The sequence below is a fragment of the Salmo salar genome, chromosome 17 (genome assembly GCF_965601325.2).
Source record: "Salmo salar chromosome 17, fSalSal1, whole genome shotgun sequence".
NCBI classification, from domain to species: Eukaryota; Metazoa; Chordata; class Actinopteri; order Salmoniformes; family Salmonidae; genus Salmo; species Salmo salar.
In genome coordinates, this window is record NC_138307.1 from 74,916,619 (window position 1) to 74,935,248 (window position 18,630).

At 46.4% G+C, this 18,630-nt stretch overlaps 1 protein-coding gene across 1 annotated transcript in view; it reads right to left on the reverse strand.

Moving 5' to 3' along the window:
- LOC106594971 (NUAK family SNF1-like kinase 1) overlaps positions 1-18,630 on the reverse strand; it is a 47,227-nt gene that overhangs the window by 12,806 nt on the left and 15,791 nt on the right. The window lies entirely within an intron of this gene.

Below are 18,630 nucleotides of genomic sequence, written 5' to 3' on the forward strand. Positions count from 1 at the left end.
GGCAGCATGGGTCAGGTCTCAGGTCTTCAACAGAGTATTATCCTGCCCTGTGTCAGTGAGGTCAGAGGGGCAGCATGGTTCAGGTCTCAGGTCTTCAACAGAGTATTATCCTGCCCTGGGTCAGTGAGGTCAGAGGGGCAGCATGGTTCAGGTCTCAGGTCTTCAACAGAGTATTATCCTGCCCTGGGTCAGTGAGGTCAGAGGGGCAGCATGGTTCAGGTCTCAGGTCTTCAACAGAGTATTATCCTGCCCTGGGTCAGTGAGGTCAGAGGGGCAGCATGGGTCAGGTCTCAGGTCTTCAACAGAGTATTATCCTGCCCTGGGTCAGTGAGGTCAGAGGGGCAGCATGGTTCAGGTCTCAGGTCTTCAACAGAGTATTATCCTGCCCTGGGTCAGTGAGGTCAGAGGGGCAGCATGGTTCAGGTCTCAGGTCTTCAACAGAGTATTATCCTGCCCTGGGTCAGTGAGGTCAGAGGGGCAGCATGGTTCAGGTCTCAGGTCTTCAACAGAGTATTATCCTGCCCTGGGTCAGTGAGGTCAGAGGGGCAGCATGGTTCAGGTCTCAGGTCTTCAACAGAGTATTATCCTGCCCTGGGTCAGTGAGGTCAGAGGGGCAGCATGGTTCAGGTCTCAGGTCTTCAACAGAGTATTATCCTGCCCTGGGTCAGTGAGGTCAGAGGGGCAGCATGGTTCAGGTCTCAGGTCTTCAACAGAGTATTATCCTGCCCTGGGTCAGTGAGGTCAGAGGGGCAGCATGGTTCAGGTCTCAGGTCTTCAACAGAGTATTATCCTGCCCTGGGTCAGTGAGGTCAGAGGGGCAGCATGGTTCAGGTCTCAGGTCTTCAACAGAGTATTATCCTGCCCTGTGTCAGTGAGGTCAGAGGGGCAGCATGGTTCAGGTCTCAGGTCTTCAACAGAGTATTATCCTGCCCTGGGTCAGTGAGGTCAGAGGGGCAGCATGGTTCAGGTCTCAGGTCTTCAACAGAGTAGTATTCTCCATTGCCAGTCTCTTGGCTCTCCACAGATACAGCGGCTATAGGAAGAGATGAATTGACAGTAACAGTAATACTGTTTCATTGTTTATCTCTGTGGTATATTCTCACTTATGTGTGCTCAATTCCCTTTTGTACTTATGTTTATTGTTTCAGGTCTTGTGAGAGTCGTAAAACTTGTCCAGTCCCCTGCGAGAGGAAAGAAATACTATTTTACTCTTATGTGCTCATAAACTTTTGATTGTTCTAGGTCTCACAATAAAGCTCATAAGCAGTGTCCCGTCCGCTGGTAGTGGAAAATAACCTGGCTGTGTCTCTAACTGGGCCAAGACCCTCAAGAATATCTCTCTCTCTCAGAGGAGGAGGAGGAGAGGATGGATGGTGAAGTTTTACCACAACCTTGAAGAGAGAAACTAGGTTTATGGAAGGACACGCAGCCAGCCCACTGGAGACAACAGATGCTAAATGAGGTTAGATACAAATACATGTTCCATTTTACACCGCCCAGTGTGTGTGTGTGTGTGTGTGTGTGTGTGTGTGTGTGTGTGTGTGTGTGTGTGTGTGTGTGTGTGTGTGTGTGTGTGTGTGTGTGTGTGTGTGTGTGTCAGGTGGTTTTTGTCCAGGACTACAACAACAATGTGTACTGTTGAGGGAAGTGGAGGACTGGGGTTGGGAACCACTGCTCTACAGTATCTCAGACAGACCATGCTGGTTCCACACGTCACACTCATAATGAACACAGTGGGATGACATTAGCCTTGTTAAATGGGACAGGAAATATCCCCAGCACAGTGGTTATGTAGACCCTATCTCTGGGACTGCTTTAAGGTCATTTTCGGGGTTCACCAGTGGGCTCAATTGATGGGTTGTGCCTCTGTGTGTGTGTGTGTGTGTGTGTGTGTGTGTGTGTGTGTGTGTGTGTGTGTGTGTGTGTGTGTGTGTGTGTGTGTGTGTGTGTGGGGGGGGGGGGGTTAAGGCTTAATAGGCAAAATAGGCTAAATAGAAAGGATTAGGAATACAGGAAGTGGGTTATGAGTCAGCCGACAGGGACAGGAAGTTCCAGTGAGATGTACTTCCTTATTCCCTGCGTCACTCATGGCACCATATCCTCCATCACTCCTTTTTAGGGAGAAGAGTTTTTATCGCCCCGTTGACAAAACATGTGTCACAAATGGCACCCTATTCCCTATTTAGTGCACTACTTTATACCAGAGCTAGTCAAACGTAGTACACTATATAAGGAATAGGGTGCCATATGGGACGCAGCCAAGTGAAGTGAAATATCCCCCCCTTCTCAGAAGACATAGTGGCAGGCTGGCAGTAGCAGTATCAGAACATTATGCAACACGTCTGATAAGACTATTACATCATATGGAATGATATTAGTATTGGTAATGCCCTGTATGTGGTACATTGGATTTCCACTTTCCTAACAAAGTGAGGCTAGGTGGCTACTAAGACGTCTGCCTCTAGACTCAACATTGTTTAAAAACAACGGTGCCTTGGATGTCTACAAATCATGTGTTATGGTTACAAATCATGTGTTATGGTTACAAATCATGTGTTATGGTTACAAATCATGTGTTTGTAACGGCTGTCGTAGAGAGGGGACCAACGCGCAGCGTGTTGAGTGCTCATTATGATATTCATTAACTCAAAAACACTAAAGACAAAATAACAAACGGAAAACGATCAGATCACAGTTCTGTCAGGTACAGAGACTAAACATAAAATAACTGCCCACAAACACAGGTGGAAAAAAAACTACTTAAATATGACCTCCAATTAGAGACAACGAGGACCAGCTGCCTCTAATTGGAGATCACCCCCCCCCCCCCAAAAACATAGAAATAGAAACTTAGAACTTAAACAGAAATAGAAAACCTAGAAAAACACGAAACACCCCCTGTCACGCCCTGACCTACTCTACCATAGAAAATAATATCTTACTATGGTCAGGACGTGACAGTACCCCCCCCCCCCAAAGGTGCAGACTCCGAATGCCACTAAACATACACAACAAAAAACAAAAGGGAGGGTAGGGTGGGTAACTCCCATCTATGGCGGCTCTAGTGCAGTCCAAAAAACCTTTTCCTCCGGGATAGGAGGAGGCAGAGCCGGTTCGGGGCGTAACTCCCGCTCCACCCGTTGATCCCTCTGCTTTAGTACCACCGGACCGTGGATCGTCGTCGAAGGAACCGGACTGCAGGCCGCCGCTGGAGACTCCGGGCTGCAGGCCGCCGCTGGAGACTCCGGGCTGGGGAGCGTCGCTGGAGGCTCCTGATTGGGGAGCGTCGCTGGAGGCTCCGGACTGGGGAGCGTCGCTGGAGGCTCCGGACTGGGGAGCGTCGCTGGAGGCTCCGGACTGAGCAGGCGCACTGAAGGCCTTTTGCGTGGAGCCGGGACATGTGGCACCAGACTAGTCTTCCCTGTGGCTCAGTTGGTAGAGCATGGTGTTTGCAACGCCAGCATGGTGTGTGCAACGCCAGGGTTGTGGGTTCGATTCCCACGGGGGGCCAGTACAAAAAAATAAAATAAAATGCATGAAATGTACTGTAAGTCGCTCTGGATAAGAGCGTCTGCTAAATGACTAAAAATGTAAATGTAAATGGTGACACGCATTTCAGGGCGAATGCGAGGAGCAGGCACAGGACGTACCGGGCTGTTGAGACGTACTGGAGACCTGGTGTGTATAGCCAGTATCACTTGTTCCGGAACTTCCACACACTTCTCAGGACGAGTACGGGGAGCTGACTCAAGTGGCACCAAACTGACGACCCGTTCCTTTGGGAAAAACTTGTGCGTCCTCCACCAACTCAATAACTCTCTCATTTCTCCCTTCTCCAAATTTTCCCTCTTCTCCCGGATTGGCTCTGGTTTGCTCCTCGGCTCCGCCGACTGCTCCATGTGCCCCCCCCCCCAAAATGTATTTGGGTTTCTGTAGCCTCTCCTGCCTCCCCGGCAGGCTTCTATATCAGTCCAGTACTTGGCCCCAAGTCCAGTTTACCCCCTCTAGCCTTTCCTCCAGAGACCAGGTATCCATCTCCTCCCGAGCACGCTGCTTGATCCAGTTCTGTAACGGCTGTCGTAGAGAGGGGACCAAAGCGCAGCGTGTTGAGTGCTCATTATGATATTTATTAACTCAAAAACACTAAAGACAAAATAACAAACGGAAAACGATCAGATCACAGTTCTGTCAGGTACAGAGACTAAACATAAAATAACTGCCCACAAACACAGGTGGAAAAAAAACGACTTAAATATGATCTCCAATTAGAGACAACGAGGACCAGCTGCCTCTAATTGGAGATCATCCCAAAATAACAACATAGAAATCTAGAACTTAAACATAGAAAACATAGAAAAACACAAAACACCCCCTGTCACGCCCTGACCTACTCTACCATAGAAAATAATATCTTACTATGGTCAGGACGTGACAGTGTTATGGTTACAAATCATGTATTATGGTTACAAATCATGTGTTATGGTTACTAATCATGTATTATGGTTACAAATCATGTATTTTGGTTACAAATCATGTAATATAGTAACAAATCATGTGTTATGGTTACAAATCATGTATTATGGTTACAAATCATGTATTATGGTTACAAATCATGTATTATGGTTACAAATCATGTGTTATGGTTACAAATCATGTATTATGGTTACAAATCATGTGTTATGGTTACAAATCATGTGTTATGGTTACAAATCAAGTATTATGGTTACAAATCATGTAATATAGTAACAAATCATGTGTTATGGTTACAAATCATGTATTTTGGTTACAAATCATGTAATATATTAACAAATCATGTGTTATGGTTAAAAAATCATGTGTTATGGTTAAAAAATCATGTGTTATGGTTACAAATCATGTATTATGGTTACAAATCATGTGTTATGGTTACAAATCATGTAATATAGTAACAAATCATGTGTTATGGTTACAAATCATGTGTTATGGTTATAAATCATGTGTTATGGTTACAAATCATGTATTATGGTTACAAATCATGTGTTACGGTTACTAATCATGTATTATGGTTACAAATCATGTATTTTGGTTACAAATCATGTAATATAGTAACAAATCATGTGTTATGGTTACAAATCATGTATTATGGTTACAAATCATGTATTATGGTTACAAATCATGTATTATGGTTACAAATCATGTGTTATGGTTACAAATCATGTATTATGGTTACAAATCATGTGTTATGGTTACAAATCATGTGTTATGGTTACAAATCAAGTATTATGGTTACAAATCATGTAATATAGTAACAAATCATGTGTTATGGTTACAAATCATGTATTTTGGTTACAAATCATGTAATATATTAACAAATCATGTGTTATGGTTACAAATCATGTGTTATGGTTACAAATCATGTGTTATGGTTACAAATCATGTGTTATGGTTACAAATCATGTATTATGGTTACAAATCATGTGTTATGGTTACAAATCATGTAATATAGTAACAAATCATGTGTTATGGTTACAAATCATGTGTTATGGTTATAAATCATGTGTTATGGTTACAAATCATGTATTATGGTTACAAATCATCTAATATAGTAACAAATCATGTAATATAGTAACAAATCATGTGTTATGGTTACAAATCATGTATTATGGTTACAAATCATGTATTATGGTTACAAATCATGTAATATAGTAACAAATCATGTGTTATGGTTACAAATCATGTGTTATGGTTACAAATCATGTGTTATGGTTACAAATCATGTGTTATGGTTACAAATCATGTGTTATGGTTACAAATCATGTGTTATGGTTACAAATCATGTAATATAGTAACAAATCATGTAATATAGTAACAAATCATGTGTTATGGTTACAAATCATGTATTATGGTTACAAATCATGTATTATGGTTACAAATCATGTAATATAGTAACAAATCATGTGTTATGGTTACAAATCATGTATTATGGTTACAAATCATGTGTTATGGTTACAAATCATGTGTTATGGTTACAAATCATGTAATATGGTTAAGTGTCCAACTTAAATATTAGTTGTGGGTTTTTTTTAAATGGGTTATCGACGGAGCGTAGAATGTGGTTACAGTTGCGTATTATAAGTTGTTAAAGGTAATACAGAGAACAGAACTATATTGAATAGGTTCTAAGTCCTTCCTTAACTACAGTCCAAATCTAGTTTACGTCCCAAATGGCACCCTATTCCCTACATAGTGCACTACTTTGGACCAAAGGGTGCCATTTGGGACGCATTTCTGAACTCATGAATAGTCTATTGTGGTGATAGTGAATGGTGATCCCTGCCTACTGTACAGCTGGGTAGACAGGACGGACACACCCTTACCCCTCCAGCCCAGGGTTATGGATCGTTAGTCACAACCACCGTTTGGGCCATACAACAGCTGGCGACTGGGCTCAGTGGTGTGTGTGTGTGTGTGTGTGTGTGTGTGTGTGTGTGTGTGTGTGTGTGTGTGTGTGTGTGTGTGTATGTGTGTGTATGTGTGTGTGTGTGCTCTTTAGCCTCGAGCTATAAGAGAAGAAGAAGAGCTGTCACAGATACAGACCAGGGATTTGTCTGTGGTAGGAACCAGGTGTGTTGGTTTACAGGCAGACTGGTTGATGAAGAAATTAGGGAAAGGGTATGCCCTGCATCAGTGCAGTGGAGTGGAAAGGAGGCTCACCATAGCAGGTGTTGCTATTCACAGCATGGTCATTAGAGATAATGTTAAACAAAGGGTTGATGAGAATGATAAGAGGAGAGATGCTACTGGGGGTTTATTGTGATGTATACACCAGACTAACCCAGCTGGAGAGATGCTACTGGGAGGTTGTGATGTACACACCAGACTAGCCCAGCTGGAGAGGAGAGATGCTACTGGGGGTTTATTGTGATGTATACACCAGACTAACCCTGCTGGAGAGATGCTACTGGGGGTTTATTATGATGTATACACCAGGCTAACCCAGCTGGAGAGATGCTACTGGGGGGTTATTGTGATGTACACACCAGACTAACCCAGCTGGAGAGATGCTACTGGGAGGTTATTGTGATGTATACACCAGACTAGCCAAGCTGGAGAGGAGAGATGCTACTGGGGGTTTATTGTGATGTATACACCAGACTAACCAAGCTGGAGAGATGCTACTGGGGGTTTATTGTGATGTACACAGCAGACTAACCAAGCTGGAGAGGAGAGATGCTACTGGGGGGTTATTGTGATGTACACACCAGACTAACCCAGCTGGAGAGATGCTACTGGGGGTTTATTGTGATGTATACACCAGACTAACCCAGCTGGAGAGATGCTACTGGGGGTTAATTGTGATGTATACACCAGACTAACCCAGCTGGAGAGATGCTACTGGGGGTTTATTGTGATGTATACAGCAGACTAACCAAGCTGGAGAGATGCTACTGGGGGTTAATTGTGATGTATACACCAGACTAGCCCAGCTGGAGAGGAGAGATGCTACTGGGGGTTTATTGTGATGTATAGACCAGACTAACCCAGCTGGAGACGAGAGATGCTACTGGGGGTTTATTGTGATGTATACACCAGACTAGCCCAGCTGGAGAGGAGAGATGCTACTGGGGGTTAATTGTGATGTATACACCAGACTAACCCAGCTGGAGAGGAGAGATGCTACTGGGGGTTAATTGTGATGTATACACCAGACTAGCCCAGCTGGAGAGGAGAGATGCTACTGGGTGTTAATTGTGATGTATACACCAGACTAACCCAGCTGGAGAGATTCTACTGGGGGTTAATTTTGATGTATACACCAGACTAACCAAGCTGGAGAGATGCTACTGGGGGTTTATTGTGATGTATACACCAGACTAACCCAGCTGGAGAGGAGAGATGCTACTGGGGGTTTATTGTGATGTACACACCAGACTAACCCAGCTGGAGAGATGCTACTGGGGGTTAATTGTGATGTATACACCAGACTAACCCAGCTGGAGAGATGCTACTGGGGGTTAATTGCGATGTATACACCAGACTAACCCAGCTGGAGAGATGTTACTGGGGGTCTATTGTGATGTATACACTTGACTAACCCAGCTGGAGAGGAGAGATGCTACTGGGGGTTTATTGTCATGTACACACCAGACTAGCCCAGCTGGAGAGTAGAGATGCTACTGGGGGTTTATTGTGATGTATACACCAGACTAACCCAGCTGGAGAGGAGAGATGCTACTGGGGGTTTATTGTCATGTACACACCAGACTAGCCCAGCTGGAGAGTAGAGATGCTACTGGGGGTTTATTGTGATGTATACACCAGACTAACCCAGCTGGAGAGGAGAGATGCTACTGGGGGTTTATTGTGATGTACACACCAGACTAGCCCAGCTGGAGAGGAGAGATGCTACTGGGGGTTTATTGTAATGTATACACCAGACTAACCCAGCTGGAGAGGAGAGATTCTACTGGGGGTTTATTTTCATGTACACACCAGACTAGCCCAGCTGGAGAGGAGAGATGCTACTGGGGGTTAATTGTGATGTACATACCAGACTAACCCAGCTGGAGAGTAGAGATGCTACTGGGGGTTTATTGTGATGTACAAACCAGACTAATCCAGCTGGAGAGGAGAGATGCTACTGGGGGTTTATTGTGATGTATACACCAGAATAACCCAGCTGGAGAGGAGAGATGCTACTGGGGGTTTATTGTGATGTATACACCAGACTTGCCCAGCTGGAGAGGAGAGATGCTACTGGGGGTTTATTGTGATGTATACACCAGATTAACCCAGCTGGAGAGGAGAGATGCTACTGGGGGTTTATTGTGATGTACACACCAGAATAGCTCAGCTGGAGAGGAGAGATGCTACTGGGGGTTTATTGTGATGTATAGACCAGACTAACCCAGCTGGAGAGATGCTACTGGGGGTTTATTGTGATGTATACACCAGACTAACCCTGCTGGACAGATGCTACTGGGGGGGTTTATTGTGATGTATACACCAGACTAACCCAGCTGGAGAGGAGAGATGCTACTGGGGGGGTTATTGTGATGTACACACCAGACTAACCCAGCTGGAGAGATGCTACTGGAGGTTTATTGTGATGTATACACCAGACTAACCCTGCTGGAGAGATGCTACTGGGGGGGGTTATTGTGATGTATACACCAGACTAACCCTGCTGGAGAGGAGAGATGCTACTGGGGGTTTATATGTGATGTACACACCAGACTAACCCAGCTGGAGAAGATAGATGCTACTGGGGGTTTATTGTGATGTATACACCAGACTAACCCAGCTGGAGAGGAGAGATGCTACTGGGGGTTTATTGTGATGTATACACCAGACTAACCCAGCTGGAGAGATGCTACTGGGGGTTTATTGTGATGTACACACCAGACTAACCCAGCTGGAGAGATGCTACTGGGGGGTTATTGTGATGTACACACCAGACTAACCCAGCTGGAGAGATGCTACTGGGGGGTTATTGTGATGTATACACCAGCCTAACCCAGCTGGAGAGGAGAGATGCTACTGGGGGTTTATTATGATGTATACACCAGACTAACCCAGCTGGAGAGATGCTACTGGGGGGTTTATTGTGATGTACACACCAGACTAACCCAGCTGGAGAGATGCTACTGGGGGTTTATTGTGATGTATACACCAGACTAACCAAGCTGGAGAGATGCTACTGGGGGTTTATTGTGATGTACACACAAGACTAGCCCAGCTGGAGAGGAGAGATGCTAATGGGGGTTCATTGTGATGTACACACCAGACTAACCCAGCTGGAGAGATGCTACTGGGGGTTTATTGTGATGTATACACCAGACTAACCAAGCTGGAGAGATACTACTGGGGGTTTATTGTGATGTATACACCAGACTAACCAAGCTGGAGAGATGCTACTGGGGGTTTATTGTGATGTATACACCAGACTAACCCAGCTGGAGAGATGCTACTGGGGGTTTATTGTGATGTATACAGCAGACTAACCAAGCTGGAGAGATGCTACTGGGGGTTAATTGTGATGTATACACCAGACTACCCCAGCTGGAGAGGAGAGATGCTACTGGGGGTTTATTGTGATGTACACACCAGACTAACCCAGCTGGAGAGGAGAGATGCTACTGGGGGTTTATTGTGATGTATACACCAGACTAACCAAGCTCGAGAGGAGAGATGCTACTGGGTGTTAATTGTGATGTATACACCAGACTAACCCAGCTGGAGAGATTCTACTGGGGGTTAATTTTGATGTATACACCAGACTAACCAAGCTGGAGAGATGCTACTGGGGGTTTATTGTGATGTATACACCAGACTAACCCAGCTGGAGAGGAGAGATGCTACTGGGGGTTTATTGTGATGTACACACCAGACTAACCCAGCTGGAGAGATGCTACTGGGGGTTAATTGTGATGTATACACCAGACTAACCCAGCTGGAGAGATGCTACTGGGGGTTAATTGCGATGTATACACCAGACTAACCCAGCTGGAGAGATGCTACTGGGGGTCTATTGTGATGTATACACCAGACTAACCCAGCTGGAGAGATGTTACTGGGGGTTTATTGTGATGTATACACTTGACTAACCCAGCTGGAGAGGAGAGATGCTACTGGGGGTTTATTGTCATGTACACACCAGACTAGCCCAGCTGGAGAGTAGAGATGCTACTGGGGGTTTATTGTGATGTATACACCAGACTAACCCAGCTGGAGAGGAGAGATGCTACTGGGGGTTTATTTTCATGTACATACCAGACTAACCCAGCTGGAGAGTAGAGATGCTACTGGGGGTTTATTGTGATGTACACACCAGACTAATCCAGCTGGAGAGGAGAGATGCTACTGGGGGTTTATTGTGATGTATACACCAGACTAACCCAGCTGGAGAGGAGAGATGCTACTGGGGGTTTATTGTGATGTATACACCAGACTAACCAAGCTGGAGAGGAGAGATGCTACTGGGGGTTTATTTTCATGTACACACCAGACTAACCCAGCTGGAGAGTAGAGATGCTACTGGGGGTTTATTGTGATGTACACACCAGACTAATCCAGCTGGAGAGGAGAGATGCTACTGGGGGTTTATTGTGATGTATACACCAGACTAACCCAGCTGGAGAGGAGAGATGCTACTGGGGGTTTATTGTGATGTATACACCAGACTAACCAAGCTGGAGAGGAGAGATGCTACTGGGGGTTTATTTTCATGTACACACCAGACTAGCCCAGCTGGAGAGGAGAGATGCTACTGGGGGTTAATTGTGGTGTACACATCAGACTAACCCAGCTGGAGAGGAGAGATGCTACTGGGGGTTTATTGTGATGTATACACCAGACTAACCCAGCTGGAGAGGAGAGATGCTACTGGGGGTTTATTGTCATGTACACACCAGACTAGCCCAGCTGCAGAGATGCTACTGGGGGTTTATTGTGATGTATACACCAGACTAGCCCAGCTGGAGAGGAGAGATGCTACTGGGGGTTTATTGTCATGTACACACCAGACTAGCCCAGCTGCAGAGATGCTACTGGGGGTTTATTGTGATGTATACACCAGACTAGCCCAGCTGGAGAGGAGAGATGCTACTGGGGGTTTATTGTGATGTATACACCAGACTAACCCAGCTGGAGAGATGCTACTGGGGGTTTATTGTGATGTATACACCAGACTAAATCAGCTGGAGAGGAGAGATGCTACTGGGGGTTTATTGTGATGTATACACCAGACAAACCCAGCTGGAGAGGAGAGATGCTACTGGGGGTTTATTGTGATGTATACACCAGACTAACCCAGCTGGAGAGATGCTACTGGGGGGTTATTGTGATGTATACACCAGACTAACCAAGCTGGAGAGGAGAGATGCTACTGGGGGTTTATTGTGATGTATACACCAGACTAACCCAGCTGGAGAGGAGAGATGCTACTGGGGGTTTATTGTGATGTATACACCAGACTAACCCAGCTGGAGAGATGCTACTGGGGGTTTATTGTGATGTATACACCAGACTAACCCAGCTGGAGAGGAGAGATGCTTCTGGGGGTTTATTGTGATGTATACACCAGACTAACCCAGCTGGAGAGATCATACTGGGGGGTTATTGTGATGTATACATCAGACTAACCCAGCTGAAGAGATGCCACTGGGGGTTTATTGTGATGTACACACCAGACTAGCCAAGCTGGAGAGATGTTACTGGGGGTTTATTGTGATGTATACACCAGACTAGCCAGCTGGAGAGGAGAGATGCTACTGGGGGTTTATTGTGATGTATACACCAGACTAACCCAGCTGGAGAGGAGAGATGCTACTGGGGGTTTATTTTCATGTACACACCAGACTAGCCCAGCTGGAGAGGAGAGATGCTACTGGGGGTTAATTGTGGTGTACATACCAGACTAACCCAGCTGGAGAGTAGAGATGCTACTGGGGGTTTATTGTCATGTACACACCAGACTAGCCCAGCTGGAGAGTAGAGATGCTACTGGGGGTTTATTGTGATGTATACACCAGACTAACCCAGCTGGAGAGGAGAGATGCTACTGGGGGTTTATTGTGATGTACACACCAGACTAGCCCAGCTGGAGAGGAGAGATGCTACTGGGGGTTTATTGTGATGTATACACCAGACTAACCCAGCTGGAGAGGAGAGATTCTACTGGGGGTTTATTTTCATGTACACACCAGACTAGCCCAGCTGGAGAGGAGAGATGCTACTGGGGGTTTATTGTGATGTACACACCAGACTAATCCAGCTGGAGAGGAGAGATGCTACTGGGGGTTTATTGTGATGTATACACCAGAATAACCCAGCTGGAGAGGAGAGATGCTACTGGGGGTTTATTGTGATGTATACACCAGACTTGCCCAGCTGGAGAGGAGAGATGCTACTGGGGGTTTATTGTGATTTATACACCAGATTAACCCAGCTGGAGAGGAGAGATGCTACTGGGGGTTTATTGTGATGTACACACCAGAATAGCTCAGCTGGAGAGGAGAGATGCTACTGGGGGTTTATTGTGATGTATAGACCAGACTAACCCAGCTGGAGAGATGCTACTGGGGGTTTATTGTGATGTATACACCAGACTAACCCTGCTGGACAGATGCTACTGGGGGGGTTTATTGTGATGTATACACCAGACTAACCCAGCTGGAGAGGAGAGATGCTACTGGGGGGGTTATTGTGATGTACACACCAGACTAACCCAGCTGGAGAGATGCTACTGGAGGTTTATTGTGATGTATACACCAGACTAACCCTGCTGGAGAGATGCTACTGGGGGGGGTTATTGTGATGTATACACCAGACTAACCCTGCTGGAGAGGAGAGATGCTACTGGGGGGGTTATTGTGATGTACACACCAGACTAACCCAGCTGGAGAGATGCTACTGGGGGTTAATTGTGATGTATACACCAGACTAACCCAGCTGGAGAGATGCTACTGGGGTTAATTGTGATGTATACACCAGACTAACCCAGCTGGAGAGATGCTACTGGGGGTCTATTGTGATGTATACACCAGACTAACCCAGCTGGAGAGATGTTACTGGGGGTTTATTGTGATGTATACACCAGACTAACCCAGCTGGAGAGGAGAGATGCTACTGGGGGGGGGTTATTGTGATGTATAGACCAGACTAACCCAGCTGGAGAGATGCTACTGGGGGTTAATTGTGGTGTACATACCAGACTAACCCAGCTGGAGAGTAGAGATGCTACTGGGGGTTTATTGTCATGTACACACCAGACTAGCCCAGCTGGAGAGTAGAGATGCTACTGGGGGTTTATTGTGATGTATACACCAGACTAACCCAGCTGGAGAGGAGAGATGCTACTGGGGGTTTATTGTGATGTACACACCAGACTAGCCCAGCTGGAGAGGAGAGATGCTACTGGGGGTTTATTGTGATGTATACACCAGACTAACCCAGCTGGAGAGGAGAGATTCTACTGGGGGTTTATTTTCATGTACACACCAGACTAGCCCAGCTGGAGAGGAGAGATGCTACTGGGGGTTTATTGTGATGTACACACCAGACTAATCCAGCTGGAGAGGAGAGATGCTACTGGGGGTTTATTGTGATGTATACACCAGAATAACCCAGCTGGAGAGGAGAGATGCTACTGGGGGTTTATTGTGATGTATACACCAGACTTGCCCAGCTGGAGAGGAGAGATGCTACTGGGGGTTTATTGTGATGTATACACCAGATTAACCCAGCTGGAGAGGAGAGATGCTACTGGGGGTTTATTGTGATGTACACACCAGAATAGCTCAGCTGGAGAGGAGAGATGCTACTGGGGGTTTATTGTGATGTATAGACCAGACTAACCCAGCTGGAGAGATGCTACTGGGGGTTTATTGTGATGTATACACCAGACTAACCCTGCTGGACAGATGCTACTGGGGGGGTTTATTGTGATGTATACACCAGACTAACCCAGCTGGAGAGGAGAGATGCTACTGGGGGGGTTATTGTGATGTACACACCAGACTAACCCAGCTGGAGAGATGCTACTGGAGGTTTATTGTGATGTATACACCAGACTAACCCTGCTGGAGAGATGCTACTGGGGGGGGTTATTGTGATGTATACACCAGACTAACCCTGCTGGAGAGGAGAGATGCTACTGGGGGGGTTATTGTGATGTACACACCAGACTAACCCAGCTGGAGAGATGCTACTGGGGGTTAATTGTGATGTATACACCAGACTAACCCAGCTGGAGAGATGCTACTGGGGGTTAATTGTGATGTATACACCAGACTAACCCAGCTGGAGAGATGCTACTGGGGGTTTATTGTGATGTATACACCAGACTAACCAAGCTGGAGAGATACTACTGGGGGTTTATTGTGATGTATACACCAGACTAACCAAGCTGGAGAGATGCTACTGGGGGTTTATTGTGATGTATACACCAGACTAACCCAGCTGGAGAGATGCTACTGGGGGTTTATTGTGATGTATACAGCAGACTAACCAAGCTGGAGAGATGCTACTGGGGGTTAATTGTGATGTATACACCAGACTACCCCAGCTGGAGAGGAGAGATGCTACTGGGGGTTTATTGTGATGTACACACCAGACTAACCCAGCTGGAGAGGAGAGATGCTACTGGGGGTTTATTGTGATGTATACACCAGACTAACCAAGCTCGAGAGGAGAGACGCTACTGGGTGTTAATTGTGATGTATACACCAGACTAACCCAGCTGGAGAGATTCTACTGGGGGTTAATTTTGATGTATACACCAGACTAACCAAGCTGGAGAGATGCTACTGGGGGTTTATTGTGATGTATACACCAGACTAACCCAGCTGGAGAGGAGAGATGCTACTGGGGGTTTATTGTGATGTACACACCAGACTAACCCAGCTGGAGAGATGCTACTGGGGGTTAATTGTGATGTATACACCAGACTAACCCAGCTGGAGAGATGCTACTGGGGGTTAATTGCGATGTATACACCAGACTAACCCAGCTGGAGAGATGCTACTGGGGGTCTATTGTGATGTATACACCAGACTAACCCAGCTGGAGAGATGTTACTGGGGGTTTATTGTGATGTATACACTTGACTAACCCAGCTGGAGAGGAGAGATGCTACTGGGGGTTTATTGTCATGTACACACCAGACTAGCCCAGCTGGAGAGTAGAGATGCTACTGGGGGTTTATTGTGATGTATACACCAGACTAACCCAGCTGGAGAGGAGAGATGCTACTGGGGGTTTATTTTCATGTACATACCAGACTAACCCAGCTGGAGAGTAGAGATGCTACTGGGGGTTTATTGTGATGTACACACCAGACTAATCCAGCTGGAGAGGAGAGATGCTACTGGGGGTTTATTGTGATGTATACACCAGACTAACCCAGCTGGAGAGGAGAGATGCTACTGGGGGTTTATTGTGATGTATACACCAGACTAACCAAGCTGGAGAGGAGAGATGCTACTGGGGGTTTATTTTCATGTACACACCAGACTAGCCCAGCTGGAGAGGAGAGATGCTACTGGGGGTTAATTGTGGTGTACATACCAGACTAACCCAGCTGGAGAGTAGAGATGCTACTGGGGGTTTATTGTGATGTACACATCAGACTAACCCAGCTGGAGAGGAGAGATGCTACTGGGGGTTTATTGTGATGTATACACCAGACTAACCCAGCTGGAGAGGAGAGATGCTACTGGGGGTTTATTGTCATGTACACACCAGACTAGCCCAGCTGCAGAGATGCTACTGGGGGTTTATTGTGATGTATACACCAGACTAGCCCAGCTGGAGAGGAGAGATGCTACTGGGGGTTTATTGTCATGTACACACCAGACTAGCCCAGCTGCAGAGATGCTACTGGGGGTTTATTGTGATGTATACACCAGACTAGCCCAGCTGGAGAGGAGAGATGCTACTGGGGGTTTATTGTGATGTATACACCAGACTAACCCAGCTGGAGAGATGCTACTGGGGGTTTATTGTGATGTATACACCAGACTAAATCAGCTGGAGAGGAGAGATGCTACTGGGGGTTTATTGTGATGTATACACCAGACAAACCCAGCTGGAGAGGAGAGATGCTACTGGGGGTTTATTGTGATGTATACACCAGACTAACCCAGCTGGAGAGATGCTACTGGGGGGTTATTGTGATGTATACACCAGACTAACCAAGCTGGAGAGGAGAGATGCTACTGGGGGTTTATTGTGATGTATACACCAGACTAACCCAGCTGGAGAGGAGAGATGCTACTGGGGGTTTATTGTGATGTATACACCAGACTAACCCAGCTGGAGAGATGCTACTGGGGGTTTATTGTGATGTATACACCAGACTAACCCAGCTGGAGAGGAGAGATGCTTCTGGGGGTTTATTGTGATGTATACACCAGACTAACCCAGCTGGAGAGATCATACTGGGGGGTTATTGTGATGTATACATCAGACTAACCCAGCTGAAGAGATGCCACTGGGGGTTTATTGTGATGTACACACCAGACTAGCCAAGCTGGAGAGATGTTACTGGGGGTTTATTGTGATGTATACACCAGACTAGCCAGCTGGAGAGGAGAGATGCTACTGGGGGTTTATTGTGATGTATACACCAGACTAACCCAGCTGGAGAGGAGAGATGCTACTGGGGGTTTATTTTCATGTACACACCAGACTAGCCCAGCTGGAGAGGAGAGATGCTACTGGGGGTTAATTGTGGTGTACATACCAGACTAACCCAGCTGGAGAGTAGAGATGCTACTGGGGGTTTATTGTCATGTACACACCAGACTAGCCCAGCTGGAGAGTAGAGATGCTACTGGGGGTTTATTGTGATGTATACACCAGACTAACCCAGCTGGAGAGGAGAGATGCTACTGGGGGTTTATTGTGATGTACACACCAGACTAGCCCAGCTGGAGAGGAGAGATGCTACTGGGGGTTTATTGTGATGTATACACCAGACTAACCCAGCTGGAGAGGAGAGATTCTACTGGGGGTTTATTTTCATGTACACACCAGACTAGCCCAGCTGGAGAGGAGAGATGCTACTGGGGGTTTATTGTGATGTACACACCAGACTAATCCAGCTGGAGAGGAGAGATGCTACTGGGGGTTTATTGTGATGTATACACCAGAATAACCCAGCTGGAGAGGAGAGATGCTACTGGGGGTTTATTGTGATGTATACACCAGACTTGCCCAGCTGGAGAGGAGAGATGCTACTGGGGGTTTATTGTGATTTATACACCAGATTAACCCAGCTGGAGAGGAGAGATGCTACTGGGGGTTTATTGTGATGTACACACCAGAATAGCTCAGCTGGAGAGGAGAGATGCTACTGGGGGTTTATTGTGATGTATAGACCAGACTAACCCAGCTGGAGAGATGCTACTGGGGGTTTATTGTGATGTATACACCAGACTAACCCTGCTGGACAGATGCTACTGGGGGGGTTTATTGTGATGTATACACCAGACTAACCCAGCTGGAGAGGAGAGATGCTACTGGGGGGGTTATTGTGATGTACACACCAGACTAACCCAGCTGGAGAGATGCTACTGGAGGTTTATTGTGATGTATACACCAGACTAACCCTGCTGGAGAGATGCTACTGGGGGGGGTTATTGTGATGTATACACCAGACTAACCCTGCTGGAGAGGAGAGATGCTACTGGGGGGGTTATTGTGATGTACACACCAGACTAACCCAGCTGGAGAGATGCTACTGGGGGTTAATTGTGATGTATACACCAGACTAACCCAGCTGGAGAGATGCTACTGGGGTTAATTGTGATGTATACACCAGACTAACCCAGCTGGAGAGATGCTACTGGGGGTCTATTGTGATGTATACACCAGACTAACCCAGCTGGAGAGATGTTACTGGGGGTTTATTGTGATGTATACACCAGACTAACCCAGCTGGAGAGGAGAGATGCTACTGGGGGGGGGTTATTGTGATGTATAGACCAGACTAACCCAGCTGGAGAGATGCTACTGGGGGTTTATTGTGATGTACACACCAGACTAACCCAGCTGGAGAGTAGAGATGCTACTGGGGGTTTATTGTCATGTACACACCAGACTAGCCCAGCTGGAGAGTAGAGATGCTACTGGGGGTTTATTGTGATG